Below are 22,344 nucleotides of genomic sequence, written 5' to 3' on the forward strand. Positions count from 1 at the left end.
ACCATCAATCACAGGCTGATGGGAGGACCACAGGCAATCAATAACTCTGTATGAAGTCGTCCACGTCCCGACCCACGAGGAGGCCCCTCGTCATGCATCACGGTGACACGTCCCCGCCCCCTCTTCAGGTCTCCCTGGCCTCTGACGGCCTTCATTTCTAAAGGGGCCCAATTTGATCAGCCTCTTTAAGTGGTGCTCCCTCAACTGGATCTCACAGGCTTGAGTTACCACAGCTAAAGTGCCAAATTTCCTGCTCTGTTGGGTTACAAATGGTGCAGTCCAACCCACAGGCGGAGACACAGCAGTGGCCATAATGACCCCATGATTAGTGTGGGCACTGGGCCCACAACCTACTTGGACTGAATCTCTGTACCAAGACCAGCCCCCCCCCAATTCAGACAGTGGGCCAGACAGACATTACCTGCTCTGTGCTTCTATTCAAGCAGAGAAGTACAGTCTCTATGAATCACCAGTTCCTTTTTATGGTGGTTATGATTTAACTAACTTAACAAAAAAGATAAGGTGTTCCTTCCTAAAATTAACCATGGTTTTACTACAAATAAAACCAAAAACATCACGGTTATTATAGTTAAACCATGGTAACTACAAATTAACTATGGTTTTGCTACACTAACCAATCCGCCAAAAAACTATGGTTATTATAAAACAATGGTTAATTTTAGGTGGTTGCCAGGGTGTTGCTATACGGTTGTTCTGAATGTTTTTAGCCTATAGCTATGTGGTGGTATGGGGTTTTCTGGGTGGTTGCTAGAGTATGCTAAGTCGTAGCTAGTTGCAAAAAGAAGGGGGAAAAAAGCCCAACTCCAAGACTCTATCCCTCCGTCCGAATATGCTTTCTAGTATATGAAAAACTATGTCAAATAAGTAGTCTCATGTCTAAATACACAGAATTCACCCAACAGTAAGATTCTGAAGAACTATCTGACACTTTACTATTTTACAATGAGGCCAAAGGAAGGTAGTCGTCAATGGCAGGGAAACATTATGCAGCTAACGCCGTAGGTCATGATGGCATGGTAGATTAAGTATGTCCAGATTGCATTCCTACTTCACACATGGATACTTACATTTTGGTCTATATAGTGGTTTAATACTTAGGGTTAGGGGTTTATTCCAATCAATATTCCAAACTACATGCAATAGCAATAGTGGCACTTGTCTTAATAAACACAAATAATAATATTTATTGAGACCTTGAAAAAGGTGGAAACTGCACTTAGTCTTACACAGGGTCTACATCAGATGCAAGCGGCATGATGCGATGCAACAAAAGCAAATAGAAACCATTTATAATTAGTGATTCTGTCTACACTGGATGCAGCGTCATGATGCAACGTGATAAATTCCCAACAGTAAACTGATGACCCTTTCTATTTCTGACGTGATCCAAGCAATCTCGCTACTTCTACGGATTTGCAATGGTTGCTGTGTCGCGTCCAGTGTAGACAGCTTCTAGCTGTTGCGGTGCAGTGTGACATGACACTGGTCTCGTCCGTAGACACAGTGTCAGTCTTAGGGTACGATTACACAACAACAATGTCCTAAAAACAGAAATGTTTTTCCTTTTTTAACGTACAGACAACAACGTTGTCAAAACTATCTGAGAAAACGACTAAAAACACTATTATTCATGCTAGGCCAGTAGTTGGCGTTGGCGATGTCACTTTGTATACAGCTCTAGAGACAGAACAGGTAATAAGCATGCACATGATGTCACCATTTTCACAAATTTGTGTTTTTGTGGTTTACACAGAAACGATAACGGTATTGTTTTCAAAAACTTGCACTTTGAAAACCATTTTCGAAAGCTTGCATTTTCAGGCCCCCAAAAGCTGTTGTCATGTAAATGAATAGGCAAAAGGCATTCATTTTTGTTTTGTTTTAGTGTGCCATGTAAATGGCCCCTCAGAGCTGCCCCAATAATAAGCTACTTAATGTGATGTTTGGCTATAACAAGCTGTTAGTGAGACAATAAGACAGAGCTACCGACTGGTTACCAAACATCAACCAGCCCAGCAGTATTTAACTGTTCTGCAATGAATCAATGATATAAATCTATTGGTGATCCTTTCTCTTCTGTAATTAAAAGGATTTCACAGGTTACATCGACAAATGTGTGAAATTATCAGCAAGACCCATTCAAAGCAGGTTATGAAGATGAATTAAATTAAAGTCTGTAATTAAGCAGTACTAAGGAACATTCATTTTACACTATCCATTAGACAGTGTGCTGATGCTTTAGGCATATGTCCTACTTAGATTTGCGGTGCATCATCCCACTCAAAACATTATTCACTCACTGTTTGACATTTTATGCTTGCCATTTCCTTACATGACAATGAAGATCATAATGAGGAAAAGGGCCATGCTGACAGATGCCTAATGCAAGATGCTCATGTTTATGAAGATACAATATTGAGCTCATTCCTGTTATGCAGGACATTTTTATGTCCCTATCATGTACGTATGATATACTGTATGTATCAGAAAAAAATATTAAATTCTTGATATAATAAATATCATTTAGTTTGGAGAGTTTTAGACAATAGGGGGGGTTAGGGTGTTGGAGCGCTGAAATTGTACTTCATTTAACCCGCGGAGAAAAAAAATCAACCCACATGCAACAATTTAAAAAGTAGTCCCGCGGACTGACAACCATTCCATCCTGGATCAAAACTTTAACTTCAGCTTTTTGTTTCCATCCTATTATTTTTCTAGTCAAGTCAAGTTTACCCTTTTACAGAAATATTTACTTTAATAAAAAATGCAAGCATAAAGCTACAGAATTCCAGAGGAACTAAATAACAGGAATGACCAGTATACATATAATCATACTTCATTGTCAATAACCAATATGGACTGCAATTTTGATTATGAAAAATCAGTGGCTATTTATGCAAATCCTTGACTCGTCACGCATCATTTGTGTACACTATTAGCTTCAACAACAGAAGACACACAGCTGTCTCTTCATATTCGTCTCCTTTTTTTTCTTTCTTTTTTTTTTTTGCTTCTTTCCACAATCAGTGCATCACAGCTGGAGATCTAGTGTATTTACACAGGCATCGTGATTGTTTCCATACACACTTGAGTCTGGGCTGTTGTGAGGCAGGTGTTGATTCAAATGGCTTTGCCTCGGGGTGACAAGTATGTCAAATTCATCAAATCCCCCACCACTGATGGGCCACCCAAGGTTAATTTACTCATCAAAGTACAGATTTGACTTTTTGTGATTTTCCAATGTGTAAAGTTAAATGCTCTTTTTATCCTACATTCTAAAGAAGAATGCTGGGTTTGGGTAGCCTGGAAATCCAGACCTAAACCTGAAAGATTAATGGTCTGGCATCGACTAATGAAATTCGGCCAGCTCGAGGGGCGACACCAAGCATGCATTTGAAAATCTCACTGCACGCAATTGGATAACACTACGGCCAATCACAACAAGCCCCATACACTTAGCTACCAGCGGAGGAACGATTCTTACAAAGAAACGATTCGAGCGGCGTCTTATGTTCCTCTTTTAGATAAAAAGCCAAGTCTAACTCGTTCATTGTAGCGGCCAAAGCTGTTTCAAACAACTGGTGTTCATCCATAGCCATCTTGCAATGTTTACTAATGACTTCGACGTCACAGCGCTGTCGTCATCTGTTTAGCTCGCCTCTGGCCCGCCTATATCAGATAACCCGGATACAAGGGCATATTTTATGAGCATCATTACTCGACGCCAGAGTAAACTCGCTGAGCAAATTCAACTTGTGCTCTCGCGAGAACTCTGGATTTCCAGGGTAGGGTTTGGGTCAAATATGGACAAACCCAACCATTGGGTTTAAAAACTGGTTGGGTTTGTCCATGTTTGACTCAAACATGGGTTGCAACAACCCAGAATTTTTTTTAGAGTGTAGGAAAATTTTGAGAAAAGAATTCCACATTAAAAATAAATAAATAAAATAAATAAATAAAATAAAAATAAAAACAACTGAAAAAAAATGATGGCACTTGTCTAAAAGTCAGTAGCTGCCAAGGCATTGCTAAGTTGTTCTGAGGGGGGTTTAGCATGCCACTATGTGGATGTATTTTTTTAATCTAACAAAAATTCTTACACACCTCTCTCGTCAGCAAGCCAAATGATTTGAGATATAATTTATGCCTGTATCACAAAAGTTAGGCATAGGGGTTCATTCATATCACTAACTACAAGTATGAGCAATACTAATAGCAAGCCTTTAAGACTTTAATTGCTTATTTCTGTGAGTACAGCTGTATCAGAGGCTGGCCATGAAAAACCCCAACAGTTACTATTTCATTGCTTCTAACCATTTCAATCATTTTCAAATGTAACTTCTCGAGGTTGTGAAATCACACAAAAACAAACAAACAAAAAATAGCAATATAACATTGTGATTAAATAGAGCGCAATTTGAGATTTTTGCTTAAGTTCTCTGCTTCTCAGATGTTGAGAAAAAGACCAGTAATCTTTTATATCTCCTCTAGATTCAGAGAAATCTCAACAATATCGCAAAATGTATTCAGAGGTGCCAAGATGCCAAGGTCAACAATCTCAATATGCCCTCAAACATTTCTCAAGATATTTCTTCAAGACCAAATATGTGCTGTGTTCATTTGTATATCTCTAAACTATTTGTATTTCTCCAAAGAAATATTAGGAGAAACATCTGAGGTAAACTTCAATTAATGTTTCCATTCTGTTATCCAGCTATGCAAGAGCAACATCTGAACAATAATAATAAATAAATAAAAACTTCTGGGAAACAATAAAAAAAAGACAGTGGTCGACAGATATTGCTCTGTACAGTTCTGACTGACATTAATACAAGTTTAGTGCAAACAGTGATGGTGAAGATGATCAATGTTTTGCCAGATAACAGTATATGAAGACTGAATGAACAAAATGATGGATTCCTGGAAAGACATCAAATCTAGTGGATCTATGGTGGAAATAGAGTGTAGCTCTTACCAGAGGAGAATGCAGCTGTCTCCAGACATGGTTGGACAGCTCTGCACTGAGCGATTTGGATATGTGTGGCTGCTTTTAACACAATTATCTCATCCAAAGTGAAGTGGCTTCTGTGGGTGAAAGAATCTTAGCCCACACACTGGACTCACGACCAGATAATCATCATAATAACCGTCATTCAGAACATCTCCATCATAAAATGTCAGATCGGTGCGAATGTATAAGAAGTTTACCTATTGGGAAACAAGGACAGCAAATCTAAAATGAAAAAACACGCATTATGAAACATTGCTCAGGCATTCTTGCATATCACAAGAGACTTCTTGCAGTTCAGTAGTGCTTCATTTAAGCTTTAAGTTTGCTCCATAATGTTTCTCCAAAAATTAAAATGAAAAAAGGACACAAATGAAACAATTCTTGACATACAGAAAGAGTCTAGAGCTTTAAAAAAGCTCAGATAACAGGTCATGGAAGAATTTGATGAGAAATGGTAGAGCTCTCTGACAATTGATTGCAGATTAATCTTGACAAATCCAAACACAGTTTGAGAAATGTTTGGGATCTCTTCTGAAACTCATGGAAATTTCTTACTATTTTACATTTTGGCAAATTGGTGGCTTATTTGTATGAATTTGTACGATCTCATTCTTATGTTTTCGTATGATCTGCTTAGGCCCCAGGGATGGTTATTTTTAGGGGTGGGCCTTATGCTTAATGTTCCATAGTTTTTTTTAATAATTGTACATTTTTGTATGATTCACATTGTACAAATTCTTACAAAGTCACCAGCTTGTAATATAATATGTTTTCCCGTTAGATCAGGTTGGATGTTTTGGCAGGGGAAACATCCGAGAAACAGGAGATTTATATATTCCATTTACTTTCCATTTCACGAGTTTGTTTCTCCATATAATCTATAAGCTATTAAAGCAACACTAAGGAACTTTTCCTCTTCGGTCGCCCTACAGGTTGGAAGCGGAATTGTCCGTTACCACTGTTGTAAATAATTTCGCACGCACGCTCGCTGTTTATCCAGAACCGGCTTTGGAATGAACGATGTCCACAGACAAGGTAAAGTATGTTGCATGATTTCATGAAAGTATGATGTATTGCGACTTCAGAAACTAAGAAAAACTAAATAATGACTATTGTAACGCTTGACGTAAAGCAAGTCATATTTGTAGTTTTCTTATGTCTCATTCGAACCACAGAAACGCGACCCGGTTTGGCAAACTAGATATAGGGCTGCAAAGCGAATCCAGAAGTGCCTTTCACCCTGTTACAACTTGATGAACCACTGATACGATTTTGGAAACATTATTTTAAGGTACATTTTTTTCCTTAGTGTTGCTTTAAGGTTAAACGTATTTGGCTTGCTGTCAACAGTGGAGGGGCTTGAGGAAGAATGCTTCAACTTCGAGCTTAGATAAACCCCACAGTAGGATTACTAATGCTTGGAAGATGAGTCTGGTAGCAAGATGCCTAAATTATGTTGGTGGAGTTGGGGAGGTGGAGGGATGCCAAAACAGCTGACGCTGGAGCAAGGTGAGCTACTATTACTACTGAGCTACTATATGCTCCAGCCATTAATTGAAAGATTAGATGGGTTCTCTCCTCCCGGAATTAGGTTTAGGAACTTCCCTTAATCTAATGTCTGTGTGTAGGATAAACAAATTTTCTTTCTTATTAGGTTTACTGATAATGCATGTCCAAACATTTGGCTCTGAAAAATTCCAGTCTAATAAAGGCCTATATTGTAACCAATCTATTGAGACATTTGGAAGTTAATGTGTTCATTCCTGAAACTCATTACTTATGTAAGTGGTCCTACTTGCACCCGCTCTGGGCGGGATTTGAACCAGGGACCAACCTAGGAAGCAGGCGCGCTAACAAGGATGTTATAGACCGCAGCCTCTAGCATTAGTTGCTAGAGCCCCTCTTGAGGCCAGGGAAGTGAGGTTTACTTGCACAGCTCTTTAACAGTGGTGGAAAGAGTACTAAAAAAATGTTACTGAAGTAAAAGTATTGCTACTTAAGTAATAATTTACTTGAGTACAAGTAGAAGTACGGGAAAACAATATGACTCAAGTAAGAGTAAATAAGTAGTTTGCTTAAAAACTACAAGTAACTACGTTACAAAGTACTTTAGTATTATTTTTCTATTGTTACCCAAAATGGGGAGATGATAGCAAATATGGAGCGCCAAAGAGTCTCATGTCATCTGTTTCATTCATACTGGAAGCCCAGTACGTATTCATCCTATTCAGCGCAGAAAGTCCACAAGTGAGATTCATAGGAGTATTAAACTTATGACGTTTCAGGAAATGCCTTATATGGACTTAATAACATGCAAATAGAGACGTTTTGACTGATGCACATGATAACGATAATATATCTATGTTCATCAAGCTATTTCAGGTATTTTCATAAGAATGATGTATGTCTTTAAAGGGATATTTCACCCAAAAAGGAAAATTAGCTCATGATTTACTCACCCTCAAGTCACCCTTCTTTCAGACGAATACAATCTGAGTTACATTACAAAATGTCCTGGCTCTTCCAAGCTTTTTAATGGCAGTGCATTTTTATTTATTTTTTTATCATGAATGGGTGCAATTTTTGGGGTTTTACAGTTTTTCCAGCCATTCACTGCCATTATAAAGATTGGAAGAGCAAGGACATTTTTTTTTATATAACTGATTGAATATAATAATATATTCTCACTCTGTGTTAAGAAGCAACATGAAACCACAGAAGTAATTTCAAACACGACGGACATGTTTTCTGATTTTGGAGCAAAACTTGATATTATAAATTTGATAAACTCATAAATTGTAGTGTTTGACGGTATGCTAAGCAAACACACTAGCTTTCCCTGTTATCAAGAGCAATTGTTTTATTACTAATTTTGAAAAGTAAGTCCAGGTAAGATCATTTGAATGTTTTCATTAGAATCATTTCATAATTGAAAGCAAAGAAGGTTAAGTGAGAGGTCCGATAAAAAAAGAGAGATTTACAACATTATGAATAAAAAAGTGGCAGTAAAAAATTTTTTTATAATAATAAGTGGGGTACGGTTAACATGTTAAATGCTCTTTTTTTCGTCCTACCGAAAATGTGCTGGGAGTCCACTATTGCTACGAACTGCACTTTTACCTACATCTTATTGACAGATAAATCATGCGATCTTATTTCACTGTTATTGAGGTATTTTTGGCTTTGTACAAAGTTTGCTTCGAACATTTAGTTGAACTGTATTGTTAAAGAGGGCGAGCTTTACCATTCAATTGAACTGTGTCCATGTTTTCAAGACACTTGTTTTTGCTCCGTCCATGCAATAACTGCGTCCACGTTATGAGCCATTTACTTCAACTGCTCAGTGCTCTGGTATTATCAATGGGATGACCCATTTCAGGAGTTGCCATAATTTCAATTTAAAATCAGAAAATGAGCATAGCTCACTTACATTCACTAAAATATTGAAACGTTAGCGATACTGAATCAAAACACGAGAGCCAGTGATTGAACGTTAAACTAAAGCGCGGTTTGAAGTCCCCGTCCCCCAGCCGAACTGGAAGTGTTGATTGGTTTTGCACCCGAGTCAGACCTGTCTGTTATTGGCTGAAGCGCATCAGACCTGACTGTGATTGGCTGGAGCACAGGGCTCCACCGCAGTAGTTTTAAAAGTGTCTGTCAAATGTAAGCTTGCCCTGTTGCTCCGTCAGCAGATTTGTCAAAGTACTTTGTACTTTTGGTGAAAAATAAATGTAGCGAAGTTGAATACTTTATTTTTATATTCTACTCAAGTAAAAGTAAAAGTACCACAATATAATTGTACTCAAGAAAGTAGAAAAAATGTAAAAATCGAAAGTACTGTAATGAAAGTATTTGTAATTAGTTACTTTCCACCTCTGCTCTTTAATAGCTGGCCTCCGCTACACTCACCCCCCTAAACCTCACTGCCATCTGGGTCACGGCACCAATGTATCTGGTCCTACTCGCACCAACTCAGAGCAGGATTCAAACCAATGTCACTGGTGTGGGAGGCGGGCGCACTAACGACTGCAGCCTCTCACTCCCCTCTTGAGGCCAGGAGGTTTACTTGCACAGCTCTGTACTAGCTGGCCTCCTCACTTACATATGCTAATCAACTGATCAGCCTTTATTATGATGCTGTTAATAAACAAAGACATCCACCTGAAAATGTATTAAAATTCTGAAATTCAAAAATATTTCAAAGGATTTTTTTTTTTTTGACTTCTGCTATAATAGAGAGAGAGACAGTGTGTTTGGAAAAGATTTGTGAAAAAAGCCATAGATTCTCTTGGCAGGTTTGATGGGCTCTGAAGGTTGCAGGCACGCATCAATAGACTGATGTGGCCAATGATGAGGCCATTGTCGTGCAGGGGGACGTGAGATGAATGTGTTCCTGCTGGAGCGCTGCTAAATCTGCTCACCATTGTGAGGGGCTACTGGAGCATGACTCACCCCAGCTGCCGCTGGAGATAGCAGATGTACTGGCTTATAAGATCCATATTCACACAAGTAGATCAATTTGACCACCAATATCACATCAATTTCTGTCGACGTTAGAGTTCTGTCTCTTTACTTTCTCTCAGATGTTAGTGTTTTCATGCTACTAAAATATAATTTTGTAAATGTTTGATAATTAAAAGCAGGTGTTAACCACATCTCACTAAAGTACTGGTGTGAATATTTTATAGTAAAGTGATGTCACCTCATTGTCTAATCTATGGCCCTGTTTACACCTGGTATTAAGATACGTTTTGGTTGATCGGATCACAAGTAGATGACGCTAAATTTAGTTTACAATAGTTTAAACGGGGTATAATGCGTTTTGAGCTTGTCCACTTTCGACCATTTCCAGAGGTAGTCGACAAACGCATTTGACCGGATTGCTTTCGTAGTGTAGACGCTCATGTGGTCGAATGTGTTTGAACAGCCACAAAAGACCGCCTACTCTCCATCTACTGACCTAACGCATAAACATTATGAGATGCGCACTAGCCAGACAGGATTTAAACTTTATCGGCTGAAGATCTAAGTGTGGTTTTAAGTCTAAAAAACATACCAAGCACAATGTTCTCTCCCCATTCCTGATTTCTGACACACACTCACAAGCGTTCGGCTGATCTTGCGGCTGTCAGAGCAGAAACGAAAACTGCTGCTCTTTGCATTTTTTTTTTTTCGTCGTTTCCAGTCGCATTCATATGTAAATTGCGTGAGCTTATATCATCCATTAAATCGAAAGATCTGAAAAAGCCCATACATTTACCCACCCATAGACCCTCCCCTCGAAGAAATCAGGACAGAAGTGGTCGAAAGTGGACAAAAAAGACTTGTGGTCCGAACGCCCAAAACGCATCTTAATATCAGGTGTAAACAGAGCCTATATGAGGTAATGCTAAAAATGGTCTTGTGAATCTTTTGCAGATATGCACATAGGGAAATCTTTAGTGAAACCCTGCCCCTTTTATAGATTCAACCTCAAGCTCGCATTTAGATCTGACTCCATCCAATCAACGATGCATAAACAATTTTTTTTTTTTACAAATGACATCCCTACATTTTTTCATTTTTGATAATCCATTTCACTCGGATGTACGTCACTAAAAGGAAGAAAACACACATTTAGTGTATCCTTCAATTGGGAGGCTGGTTAACACAGGCTGTTGAATTTTACTGCATTTGATCCGGTTTGATTGAAGTCATTGTGCAGTGCCTTGATTGAATCTACATTTATAGACGTCTTTGATGTACAAAATTAATTCTACATTTAATCTACATATTAAGTGAACTTCAGTTTCCTCAGGAAATGGTTATTAATTTCTTTAATGATTTGATCAAACCTTTAATATCCCCAAATAAATGCCGTTTGAATAAACGTCCAGCTTATGGGAGAAAACAGTGCATAAACAAGATTAAACATGCTTTACTTTTAGAATTGCCAGCAAAATTCCCAGAATAGCAGCCTATAATTCAGGTGTGTGCAATCCTGCTTCTGAAGGACCACTTTCCTGCAGAGTTTAGCAGAAGCGCACCTGCCTGGAAGTTTCTAGTGATCCTGAAGACCTTGATTAGCATGGTTCAAGTGTGCTTCATTTCAGCTAGAGCTAAATCTGCTGGAAGGTAGGCCTCCTGTGCTATAACTAAACCTAAGTCATTGTGAATTTGGACAAGAGCTCTCAAAATGGTCTTTTAAATATTATTTACAACAACAAAAAACGTCATAAGCCATGTCCAAAAAAAGTTATGCCGTTTCATAACCACTGGTTTTGCATTTCTACTTAGCTGACAACTATGTAGATAGCTGGAGATGACAATATGTGTCAGAGAGAGGCGCTTGACAGAGAGTGTAAATGGCTCATCAAGCCTTTAGAGTTGTATAACACTTAATCCATATTAATCCACCAGAAGGATGAGTCTTACTCCAGCCTTATGAATACTGCAATATGACTAACTCTAGTGGTACAGTAACAATTTTATTAGATTAATAAAACAAATGGTCAATGTTTCCCATGAAAAAGTCATCACCATGATGCTAGAGTGTAGGTGGTTGCTAGGGCATTGCTATGCGTTTTGCTAAGTTGTTCTGAGTATTTTAGATTGTTATGCCGTTCTAAGTGAGTGTTGCTACGGTAATTTTGGTGGTTATTTACTGGTAAAAGTTCCAAACACCAATCCAATCTTTCTCCTGGAGGATCACCTTACAGTTTAGGTCTAGCTGTAATTAAACATCTGAACCAGCGAATCAAGGATTAAGAATTATGCCCGAATTATTATTAATAATTCATTCGAATTATGCCCGAATTCAACTGTATTCATAAAACAGCAGCTGAAAAGTACCCGGATGGCCTACTACTTCCCTTGAGATTCTGAGGTGTGCATGGACACTATCCCATGAGGCCACCGCAGAGTTGTGAATGGCATTGAAGTGACACAACTGACGAAGTCACATGACAATTACAACATGGCAGATGTAGTGCATCTGGATTTTATTCATGCTACACACATTCATAATATATACTCTAGTCGCGAAGTTCAGTCCTCATCGAATATGCATTACATTCAATTTACATTTATTAATTTAGAAGACACTTTTATCCAAAGCGACTTCATCTTAAAGAGGCAATAAACACGAAAACTAGGAGTAATACAAAGATTCAGACATTAATCAGAATAGAACAAGCTAGAACAGGGATTATTTAAGGAATGGTGAGAGCACAGACAAAGGAATTGGAATAGTAACTACTCAGACAGTAAGCCTATGCGATTTTGAACGCCGTCTAGAAACTTCCAAACAGTGTTAGACCTAAACTCACAGGACAGTGGCCCTCCAAGAGCAGGATTGGACACCCCTGGTCCATGATATTCTGGTCTCTAGATATGGCTGTGGGTCTATGGGATTTTTTCCACCTGTTGTATTGTCCAATAGGATCTCTGATATCTCAGAAATGTAATAACAATCCTCTCCTCAACAAGCCCCACAATTTGACATATCATTCATGTCTGTAGCACACAGCAAATTTCAGAACTCAGGGTTAGTGATTTGAACAAACATCTATCCCTAAGTATGAGCAAAAGGAAAACGATGCTCGTCTTAGCAAACACAATTAGGCCTAATTAGGAGTAATCAAAATGATATCCAATCAAAACATCTATTTGTGTGTCATCTCTTGCTGGACCTCTACAATGTTGCGTAAATCATAAGAAATGACGTTCTGAATGTGTGGGGGCTGAGCGGCTCGTTGGTTCACGCTTCCCTCAGGCCTGAGGGAGGATTTTCCAGCCGTCTCATCTAGCTCTTGCCCCGGTTTGATTAGTCTCTCAGCTGTCTGCGTCACCTCGCCTGAGCACGACCAACAGCCAGCCAGCCAGATTAACGTTTATATTTCACTACACCCTCCTGCAGATACGCCACTGTGAGGTAATCGCATTTGACACGACCAATGGAAAACACCACAAAAATGGACAGAAATAGTATCCATGCTAGAAACTCATTAATGGGTACAGCTAGAGAAATATTCCATTTCAGTCTTTTTAACTGAAAGCAAAAGGTTACACTTTGAATTGTAGAATCAGTGGTGTTCTAATGCAAACGTCAGTATTGCTCATACTGGCATTCAGGGTGTAACTCGTCCTGCACACTTTTAACTACAGGCCTGAATAATATCTCAAAAAATGAGTTATAATATGTATTGTAACTTCACACAGAACTTGTTTTTGCATTCCATTGTTTTCTATCTAACGATGCACGGACAGACGTCTTTGAATGTTGAGCTTTCAGTGCCTTGCGCATGACATCACATTCTAAAAATGCGCTGCTCAAGGTAAAATAATGCTGCCTATTGCTATTGGAATTATCGTAAATTTCCTAGTAAAATGTCTTAGTTTCCGAGTAAAAATGGGACATGAATGCCTGCTCAAGTCGTATTTACCAATGTGAAGCTCTAGGATAATTTTCAGACCCAAATTTCTGAGTTTGGCAGGCCATAAACTTTAAACATGGCGGAAGGGAGAACGATTGCTGCTGTGACTGCTATTCTTTATTCGTTTTTTCAACAACAGCAACATCACCTTGTCTTGTCATTAAAATGAGTGCATATTTACATATAGGCCAATGAAGAATAATTTGAAGCATATTGTATATTTTATACACAGCGAAAATAGCCTGATTTGACCGAAATTCCAGAATCATCAGCAAGCTGACTATATAGATAGAGCATGGAATGTTTATATGGTTGTCAATGAATGGGATGCTAAATACCATTTTGGCTTTAATACTATTTTCCCAATATATATACAAGAATAAACCTGGTGTCCTCCATGATTCCTGTTCTTTCTGACAAGAAAGCACTTGAAAGCAACAAGCTCGTAATCACAACTTCAGAAGTGGGAAGTAGGAAATTTCCAACAGCAAGTGAAGGCAGCAGCATAAGCCTAAAGACTTTGCGTTGATTTATTGTCACGTCTCACATTTCTCACATCTCACATTTTAGCAACACCCTCTAGTAGTAGTGAGTTTTGCACCAATCATACTTTCTCCAGGAAAATGTAATTTTATATTTGATATTCAGTATCCCAATTGGTTCACAGAGAACAGGCTGCCAGAGTGCTATCACATGCTCTTGAACCCAAACAGCAGACGCTTCCTTTGTGGCTGAACAGGTGAGCCCATCGTCGTGTCATTAACCAAGCTTATCGTAAAGGGTCAAACTGAGAGAGAAAGTAAAGAATATGGCTTCTGCTTATGCCTTTTCCTCGCAAAGGGCACGATTATGCTTTCCGAAGACCATTAACAGGATCATGGAGCGCTTAAACAGCAAATCATTGCCCCTTCATCACTGAAATCCCATCGCTCCTCACTGCAAGGCATTGTGTTTAAGGCACCACCATGTACACTAGCACAAACCAACGTGTTTCCATTGGTTACCACTCTGCACCCCTTCTATCTGGCTGATATGACAAGCTGTGATTGGCTGATAATGACCAGCAGTTTACATAATTTCAGTCCTCTAATTTGCCCTGTCATTAAATCCTCAGAGAGAACACAAGGCGGTCAAACACCAGGCGATATTTCTCAGAGCACAATGCAGCACGTGTAGTAAAAAAGGGCTGGGTTGTAAAAAAAAAAGATAGAAACGAAACCTTAAAATGTGTCTGACAAAAAAAAAAAGAAAGAAGTGGCGAGGGGGGACTGAGAGAGATCTCTCTACGTACTTCTTTGCTGACGTCTGTTCTGTCTTTCGTCATAGCGCTTGGAGCCAACTGGGTCGAGGAGGTGGAAAGGGGCGTTTTGCAGCTTTTTTGCATAATATGTCATCAGCCTTCTTTGTCTTGATGATTGTAACCATTGCTTTCCACACACACACACACACACACACACACACACAAATAAACAAATTTATCACACATTTTTTCTGTAATTAATTGTGATGAATCGAAACTAACATTCAAGTTTTTAATATATTTTATATTGTAATACTTTCATATTGAATCTTTTTAATATTTGTTTAATAGCATCTTTTTACTAAGCACTATGAATGAAGGCCAGTATCAATGATACCAGTACTGATAGTGATGTCTCTATTAAATGGATTTTTTCCCTCAATTATAGCCATTATTTAAAGCCATTCAACATTACAGTATAGTTGAAAGTTGTTATATTACCAAAATAATATAACAACTTTTAATTTAAGTGAACAGTTTCCCACTGTCGTTGCATACTAACCGTAACCATCCTACTTTTCTTTGTTATATATATATATATATATAGGGCTGTCAAAATGTGTGTGTTCATCAATTATTTGTGTGAATAACCAAAATGTGATACAAACTATCAATCTAAATCTATAGGATGCTAATGTAGAAGAGTAGCACAACTTTACAGTGTTATTCAACTATGAAGCCTGGAAAGGTACTGAGACTTTCTGGAAAATTCCAGATCTACGCCCCCTCCTGCCTCCCATCATGTAATATCTATACAATCTGGCATCCCATCATGCACCTTGCGAAGTTGACTCCTGGGGCATAAACCGTAGCTCATGACCCAGAAAATAGAGGTTGTGTCCTTTTTCCACCCCGCAAGCCTCTGAGCATGAGCATGAGCATGAGCATGGTTACAGACTCCACCCAGAGAAGACACGACCACAGAATACACTTCCAGTTATATATACTGCATGTATATTAATGCATTGACACATAAATGGGTGAATCTATCAAAAACATGCCATGAAAGCAAAAAGCTGCCTCCGCATATTCTAATTACCGTAGTGCATTTGGATGTTTTACTGTGGTGTAATGTTTTTCTCATTATTATTTGCAATGGTAGTTACCATCTATTCTATAATACAGTTTTAAATAAACTGCAATTTGAATAATATAAAAAATTTTGGGGGGAAATGTGCCGAATGGTTATGAAAATGTAAAAACAGGCTTCATTTTCTCATTGAAGCAAAGTATAATTTCTTATTATGTTCTTTTGATTTTGGATTGAAACATAACCCAGACATGTTCTTTAGTGATATCAACATTTCATCATGTATGCAAATATTTGATCATAAAACAGTTCCAATAGAAACCGACATGATATCTAAATTGAAGTGGTTTAATCTGGAAGCGGAAAACAGTATTTTTCCATTCAACCTCTGCCGCAATTTTCTGTGAAGATTTTTGGCTCCCCCTCTGGCCCTGAAAGCAGCCATTTTGTTTCTCTCTCTCTGAAATGGGGGTGCAGTATGAATCATGAGTCTCAGAGAGACGCTCGCCTCTAACAACCGCACACTTCACAGCTGATTGTTCAGGGCAGGAGACGCAGGCTGCCGGCAGGGCCATCTCAACCAGAATACATTACGTTCCAGCTTTTTAAGTCAGTGAAGACTATTACCCAGAAGCCCTTTGGAAGTTCTTATCAGTGCCAGCCAGATGGAGAACATGTGAGCGATGTCAGTACCTGCAGACTTGTTGATAAAACAACACAGCCAGAAATCTGAAATTAAAAAGAGATTGTGAGGTTTACTGGCTTGATTTGGTTAGTAATGAAAACGTATTAATATGTAATGTTTAATTGTTTAATATGTAAAAGACATTGCATTCTCTGAAACGTATTTAACTCCATTGTTGGTTTATGGCTAGAGACAATGAGTTAATGTATTTGATGTGCTTTTGTTTTCCTAGGCGTGCGTATGCGTCGTTTGTGTTCAATGAAGACGTCAACACTGAATTTTGCGGATGCAAGTTACATGATTACAGGACATGAACCACATAATCTCACAGTTTGACTTCAGTCCAAGCCCAACAAGCATCCAATTGACTCATATTCTACAAATACATTCCCCAAAACCACAATAATCATGTATGTCTGCATATGCCATAGAGACATGTAACAATTCAGATTTTTACAGCAGAATGCATGTCTGCCCCCTTGTGTCTGAAAATAATTGATGAACGTCCAGGGCATATTTCACCCAAAAATCTGAAAGAAACAATGATTTTAGGATCTCTATGATTTTCTTAAAATATGTTCATGATAAATAAGCCCATTTAAATAATATATTTCTCTTTACAGTAATGTGGGAAAAAAATAATAATATGAATATATATATATATATATATTACATACTACATATATACAATATAATAGATTACTCAGGGTTCAGAGTTAGTACCTAGTCATTACCCAGTTATTGTAATTACTATAATAAGTACATAGTACGTACATGGGGAACAGGAATGTAAAATAAAGTGCTACCAAATTGTCTTTTTAAATTACATACTGCACGCGCACACACACACACACACACACACACACACAGGTTTTAGAACTATGTTTTTGGAAAGAATTGTTGTTCCAGGATCAACAAAAGATGATAATCCATTAACATGTCTTACTTGCCAAAATCACAACAACCACACACAAACACACACACACACCAGTTTAATGTGAACACCAGAAATGATCTCAGTCTGACTAGCTGAAGACAGTACTCTAGCTATACCTTTTAGACACAGTACTTCCTTGAAGATAAATTCCAGCACAACAGCCATAATGAATTGACCCTTCACAACAGATACTGCTTTACAACAATGAACTCTAAAGAGAGCTACATATTGCAATTTATCAATAAAATACCTTACTCGCATGTTTAGTAATTAAACATGATCGCTTTTACAAAATTTCAAATCCCTCAGTTCTCGCCATCTCCAAAAAACCAATTAGATTTGATTCTCGTTTTATTACGGGCCTGCATTCTCTGTTTGTCTAACCTATGCCACTCCTACATCATACACGTGTCAAAGTAGCCGGTGTTACAATATATGCAGTTCTTGAAATATTTGGTTCCACTGGGTCACACTTTCATGAATATTCATGATATCCTCCTATTTTCAATGTTAAGCATAAGCTTTTTTTGCTTTTGTGATGTTTCCACATTATACTCATCATCTTGTAAAGTCGCTGTTTGTTTCAGACTGGATGTGAGAGCTGAAGTAACGGCTAGGCTAGCTCTGGCAGTGTGTGATCTGGACATACAAGGAGGCTCTTTTCATTGAGTGCCAAGGCCCTGTTTTAATAATTATCTCAGAAACTCACTTAATTTCGCATTCTTGCATTCCACATATTGTTTTAAAATTTTCATTGTCTTTCTCATTGTTGCTTAACATTGAAAATGTTATTACCTTTTCGAAACAACCCATTAAACAGTTGCGACTGAGGAGCGTGCAGTAATATTTTCAGTTCTATTCGTCTTCGAGTTGTCTCAAGTACATGCCCGCAAGAGGAGGATAGCATGATTATACATAAAAGCGCCACCCAGTGGGACTAAATATTTCAGTAACTGAATATATTGTAACACCGGAGCAACTTTTCTCTATTTATGTATATAACGAGACACACACGGGCGAGTGATGTATGTCGGCAATTTCCCGCAAAATCAATCCCATCAAGTCTAAAGTATACAAACATATAATAGACTAACCATAGTGAATCAGGGTAAGACAAAAAATGGTTTTGGAAGAAGGATTGATTATGTATTATTTAAACTGATTTTGTACATTTTTTATTTACATAGTGTACCTTTAAAATGGCTACAATGTCAAAAACAGAGCAGTATCCATAGCTGTCCACTGTTTATTTCTGTTATAATGTAAGTGTCAATGATACACTGACCTGCATTGACCAGACACAGTATCATTCTTCACAACTGCTTGCAGGGAAAATGACCAGGATGTAGCTCAGTATGTCCATTGGTGCATGTGTAGGCCTTTGGCATCCACTTCCTGCTCTGACCCACTTAGAATGGTGTGTTGGTTATTTTAAGACACCAGTCGCACACCCTGCGGCACAAACACACAGCACGAACAATGTTAGAGGATGGTGTGCGGTCCAGAGCCAAACTGGCATGTGATACAATAGCTGCAAATGACAGAGAGAGATTTTGTGCTGGACAAAAACAGCAAACCAAACCGATGAGTGCAAGGAAACACAACATGATCCCACTGCATTCCACACTGAGGGGGTGATTTGGTAGAAGAAAAAAGAAATATGATGTTATATTTTCAAGGGCTTACTTTACCTCTAAAGATCAGTTCTTAAACAATCTATATAATGTGGATGGTCTGTTCTGAAAAGTGTCTATTTAGTTCTCTGCTAAAAAGTAGTTGTTTTTCTGGCACCTATATATGTGACCCTGGACCACAAAACCCGTCACAAGTCGCACGGGTATATTTGTGGCAATAGCCAACAATTCTAGCCTGACTACGTCAGACTTCGTACTTCCGCTCAATTTCAGTTCGCTTCTGTACTCAAGAGATAGCGACCTATCTCTCAGTTTTCCTCCGGCCTGAAAACAGCCGGCCAATCAACAAACAGAGGGCGGGCTGAGAGCCGTGACGTAGACGCTGATTGTACCGCGGATGCGTAGATTTACTTCACATAATCTGCAAAAGACGTTCGCAGCCATGTTCACTCCGGTATTTCGCTCGATGGTTTTGTTTTCGCATCATACATGCGTTTACAGTGGAAGTTAGATGCGGCTGAGCCAGCGCATAACACACGTCATAACCAAACGTTATGTGATTGGCTTACGGGTAACCAATGATTTTAGACTTCAGACAAGCGCCGCCGCAAATATTTTGTCAATTTCCTACCGTAAAAATATAAAACATTTATTTTTGTGAGTGAATGAGGCACAATCATGACCATAAATGCTTTAAAAGCGATTTTCTCAATGTTCCGATTTTTTTGCACCCTCAGATTCCAGAATAGTTATATATCGGCCCAATATTGTCCTATCCTAACAAACCATACGTCAATGGAAAGTTTATTTATTCAGCTTTCAGATGATGTATAAATCTCAATTTCAAACAATTTACCCATGTGACTGGTTTTGTGGTCCAGTGTCACATATATGTATATATATACTGTATTTAAAAATTATTTAATTAGCAATTTGTGAGTTTATTTTCCCAAAATACATATGGAAATGGTTTATTATGGTTTAGTTGATAGTTCTTAAAATGTATTATTGTTATGTTTATGATGGACTGTAATATTTTAATATTGAAAATCACATGAAAGGTGTTTAAAGGGGACCTATTATGCCCCTTTTTACAGAATATAATAGAAGTCTCATTTGTCTCTAAATACCCCACAGATCCTTTATTGCATTATGTTGTAAAAGCCCATTTTTGAGTGGAAGGAAAAAGCTCTGTTTTCGTGCATGTATCTTTAAATGCAAATGAGCTGCTGCTCCCTGCCCTGCTTTCCAGAAGAGGCCGGAGCCTTTACAGCTCGTGCCTCGGATACTCTGACAAAACTAAAACATCTGTTTGGTTTTGATTATCATCTCTATCGCAGTCAAGCTCACGTGACATCGCCGTTTTTCATCCACACTAGGTTGTCAAAAACGCACCGTCGGTTATGTCTGTGAACATAAACAGCAAGTAAAGAAATAACGTGTATATTAGATCTGTGTATTAAAGTGACAGCAGCGTAATATACAGTACCTACTGCTGTATATGCTGTTCATATGAATCAAACAACAAAAGAAAAACTGAAAATCACTCACTAATCTTGATTGAACAACTTTAGTAGCTTTAATAAGAATACATTTCTTCATTGAATGCTGCTGTTAAATGCTCTGGCGAGGAGATAAACATGGCGGACTGTGTACATTCACTCAAGGGGAGGAGCTAAGCTAAGGGAAGGTTTCGTCGCCAGTGTGGGCGGGGCCTATTCTAATGTGACGTCACACTGCATAGAAACAGCAAACGTTTTATTCTGAGACACTGCTTGTGATTTATGGGGAATAAAAAAAGGAGTGGGTGGGTTTTTTACCATCATAGGGTGGTTGTGAACACACACTGCCGAGAGACATTACATTTTGCATAATAAGTCCCCATTAAAAAAAAAAAAAGTAAAAAAAAAAAAAATATATATATATATATATATATATATATATATATATATATATATATATAATGATGGCATGGTAAATTGTTTCCAAAATTGAGCTTTAATATGATCTTCAAGCAGAATTTGAGTTATATTATACCATTAAATCATTTTTAAAATATTGGTAACACTTTAGTTTAGGGTCCAATTCTCACTATGAACTAGTAGGATTTTTAGTTTATTAGTATAAGCACATATTAATACTTTATTCCGCATGACCATATTCTATATCCTACATCTACATCATATTAATAAGCAGTAATTAGGAGTTTATTGAGGCAAAAGTCGTAGTTAATAGTTAGTTAATAGTGAGAAATGGACCGAAGTGTGACCGAAATATTTCTCAAACATTAAGCAATGTAACACCAATGACGCATATATTAAATAAAACCAAACTTTTTCAGTGGAGAAATAAACAGTATGCAAACTTTAACCTCTTTTACCTTTTTACCTCTTTTAATTTTGAAATTGGATACTTTCCCACAACTGTTGTACTTTAAAAAAAGATATATTGTTTGAGGTGACAGTTACATTGTACTTACTCAAATAAGTACTTGAGTAATATTAACTAACTTCATGTGCTTACTATAGAGTTACGGTAATGGTTTGGTAAATAGTAAGTAGACATTACACAAGTACACCTTAAAATAAAGTGTTACCAAAATATTAAATTATTAATTACCTATTTTATTTAGCTTTTTAGAACTTGCAGAAATTCAATCAGTCGATCAATCAATAATAAACAATACTAATAACATTTTGTTATAGAATTATGCCTTTTGTATTGTTATACTGAAGGAGACTAACATTGAAAGACCAGCACTGTCAGAACAATGGATTTCCAGTTCAATATAAAGTTAGTTGATGGGGTTTCTGTCATATTTTATGTATGTTATGACTAGAAAATAAAAATTGGGAGGCAGTTCTGAAAGGCAGTTTTGCTCCTGGCTGAAAACATGTTCTCATAACAATCTGACAGATGTAGGGAATATAGTGGTCATGACTGGTCAAATAAGCCTGCAGGTGTGCTCTATTCATCAAGTGTTTGGGATCTTACATAAGCACAGTTTTGGGAGGAAGGATGGTGAACTCTGGCTCAAAATCATGCCAGTGCACCTGCCACACATTCAGCTCGTATGAAACCACCCTGTGAAATCCGTCACTTACAGGACCTCATCGCCGCAGCTGCGGTCGGTCCCCATTCCAGTCACGTCCGTTATGATGCTTCAGGCTCCATTAGGCTCAAAGCATGGCGAGACCCTCCGGTTCCTCAGCCGTCTGCAAGAGGACTACAGCTGTCAGCTCTGAAAAGACAGCAGGTGGACACACTCTCACACTCAGCATGTTTATTTATCGGAAGTCATCCCATCAAAAA

At 38.1% G+C, this 22,344-nt stretch overlaps 1 protein-coding gene and 1 long non-coding RNA gene across 3 annotated transcripts in view; one reads left to right on the plus strand and one right to left on the minus strand.

The window, feature by feature from the left end:
• Nucleotides 1-22,344, plus strand: part of LOC309509977 — a 961,882-nt gene that overhangs the window by 128,868 nt on the left and 810,670 nt on the right. The gene's annotated exons all lie outside the window — the stretch shown is intronic.
• The window catches only part of myo3a (myosin IIIA), a 113,159-nt gene that overhangs the window by 89,643 nt on the left and 1,172 nt on the right, over nt 1-22,344 (minus strand). For both annotated transcript variants that reach the window (XM_082184963.1, XM_082184964.1), the window contains exons 2-5: nt 22,137-22,273; nt 18,684-18,850; nt 16,404-16,505; nt 14,738-14,873 (exon numbers count right to left, since the gene is read on the minus strand). The gene's annotated coding sequence lies outside the window, so the exon portion shown is untranslated. The remainder of the gene's footprint in view (nt 1-14,737; nt 14,874-16,403; nt 16,506-18,683; nt 18,851-22,136; nt 22,274-22,344) is intronic.

The sequence above is a fragment of the Leuciscus leuciscus genome (genome assembly GCF_965113295.1).
Source record: "Leuciscus leuciscus genome assembly, chromosome: 11".
NCBI lineage: Eukaryota > Metazoa > Chordata > Actinopteri > Cypriniformes > Leuciscidae > Leuciscus > Leuciscus leuciscus.